Source organism: Nannospalax galili, unplaced genomic scaffold (genome assembly GCF_000622305.1).
Source record: "Nannospalax galili isolate Female #2095 unplaced genomic scaffold, S.galili_v1.0 scaffold580, whole genome shotgun sequence".
In the NCBI taxonomy this organism is placed as follows: domain Eukaryota; kingdom Metazoa; phylum Chordata; class Mammalia; order Rodentia; family Spalacidae; genus Nannospalax; species Nannospalax galili.
In genome coordinates this window covers 810,854-813,296 of record NW_008345762.1, presented here as the reverse complement: position 1 = coordinate 813,296, position 2,443 = coordinate 810,854, and positions in this window count along the sequence as shown.

Below are 2,443 nucleotides of genomic sequence, written 5' to 3'. Positions count from 1 at the left end.
GCTCTTCCTCACCCAGCAGTAATCAACTGCTGGGTAATCAATAGGTCTTCAGCTAAGATTGAGCCCTGCTGCCCATTTCCCCAGTTCTAGGAACGAGTAGAGAGAATACTAACATATCTCTCAACTCTCATCAGCCATGCGCCCTCCTGCAACAGAGGGCAATGAACACAAATGGCCAAAACATAGAGAATAAGAGTCTGCAGACTGTGGGTCCCTGGACAGAACTCCTATATTAAACTTCACCGTTTTGGAAGAGGGAGTAGAAAGAATGTAAGAGCCAGGGGAGTTGGTGCATGACCGATGGAAACAGTCTTACAAGCTCCTGGGACTTTGCTCATATGAACCTACAGCAATGATGTCAGCATGCACAAGACCATGCAAACTCAAGCAGACAAAAACCCAGATACCATGGGTTTTGCAAAGCTAAATGAGTGGACACGTGGATATCATTAATTCCCATACACAGTCCCTTGAAAAGATGACTCCTGACCCATGATAACTGCACTCACTGCTTTCTCTAAGAACATGAGCAATTGAAAAATGCCTGGAACACCTCAATCGCTTACAAAATAACCTTCACAGTATTCACAGTCAACATAGCCCCTGAAGAGCTGTTCAAAGGAGTTGCAGGACAGGGCGAGAGCTCCATGGGTAAAGCACTTGACATGCAAGCATAAGGACCAGAGTTTGAATCCTCAGAACTCACAGGCATAGCAGCTCCCTGTAGTCCCAGCATTAGGGAGGCAGAGTCAGGGGATGCCCAGGGCAAGCTGGCTAACTAGACCAGCCAGAATCGGTGAGCTCCAGGTTCAGTGAGAGGCCTTTCCTTAATAAAGAGGAGAATTTAGCAAGGAAGACACCAATGTCAACACCGGGCCTCCACCTGCACACGCATACACACACACATGAATACACATTTAAATAGACATGAGCAACACACACACACACACACACACACAAAAAAAAAAAGCATTTCTAAAGTGACTCAAAGTGTGGCAGGTTTTGGGGGTGAGGGATAGCTGTTGAGTTCATTCGATGGGATGAACAAATAATTGGGCGTCTGGGAAAGGCAAAAGACCCATGCACAGGAGAAGGAAAGGGGGCACGCCAGAGATGGGGGGAACCACAAGGAAGTACTGCTTGACAGGCCAATCAGAGTAGGGGATCACTGCTGCAGGGGCAGCTAGTCAGAGAAATAAGATCAACAGGTAGAGGGAGAGAGAGACAGAGAGATAGGTTGAGAGAGGGCCAGGAAGTTGTGCCTCCAGCTGACTGCCACACTGGGGGATGCTGCAGCCATAGGGGGCCTTTCTAATTCCCTGCCTCTGACTCAGAGTGAAAGTATCAGAGGAGAGTACTGGGGAGAAAGATTCCCCAGAAGCCAAAGCAGTAGGACAGGCACCAGAGGGTGGAGATCAGACCTGAGGGGTTATGGGCACAGAGAATAGGTAAACACTAACCAGAGGGAGAAGGGAAACAGCACACTTTATTGCTGCAGACTGGCAGCTCCCATCCAGAAGGGAGGGGGTCCTCAAAGCTGGAAATCCAGATCAGGATCTCTGGGTCAGCCCTGTTATAGATCCTGGGGCCCTCCCTTTCCTTAACTGCTTCCCCATCTCTCTCTCTCATTGGGGTTGCCCAGGATACCCTCCCTTGAGTGGGCTTCCTTTTCCTGCCACAGGTGGGCTTTTTAAATTCTGTTTGCAGCAATTCTTCAGGCCAGCAGACCATTGGTGATCTGCAACAAATCTTTAAACCTTTGTCACCTTGGTAAAAGTAGCTCTTGCAAAAGGCCCATGGAGGGGAAGCAAGACACAGCCTTTTAAAAAAAGGCTCTCACTTCACTTAACCCTTCCTCAAAAGGATAAAAGAAATTGGAAAAGATGTGGAATACATCATTCATCTATAGTAATGTTTACATGTTTGCAGGCAGTGAGAAACCCTGTGATAAGAAATTGATAGGACTTTGATCATCACAGTACTCTTCACAAATGTCTGACCGAAAGACTAGTATCCCACAGACCAGATCTCATGTAGTCCAAGCTGACTTCAAACTTACTATGTGGCTGAGGGTGACCTCTACCTCCCTGGTGCTGGGATTCCAGGCTCATGCCACCATCCCTGGCTTCCTTTTTGTTCTTGGCTTTCAACAAAAGAAGTCAAATTTTCAGTTCCATGAAATGTGAATTCTAGACATGATTTTTGTCTTTCTGGCCATTAAAACTTTCCAAAAATTGACATTTTGCATCTCATGTATTTTAGTTTTTGAGATCAAGAAGCAAAGACCCACAGAGAGAATTTCAAATTCTTTTTGATATTTTTGAGACAGAGTCTCCCAGTAGCCCCAGCTGGCCTGGAACTCCTATGTAGACCAGGCTGGCCTTGAACTCACAGAGATCCACCCGACTCTGCCTCCCAAGTGCTGGGATTAAAGGCATGTGCC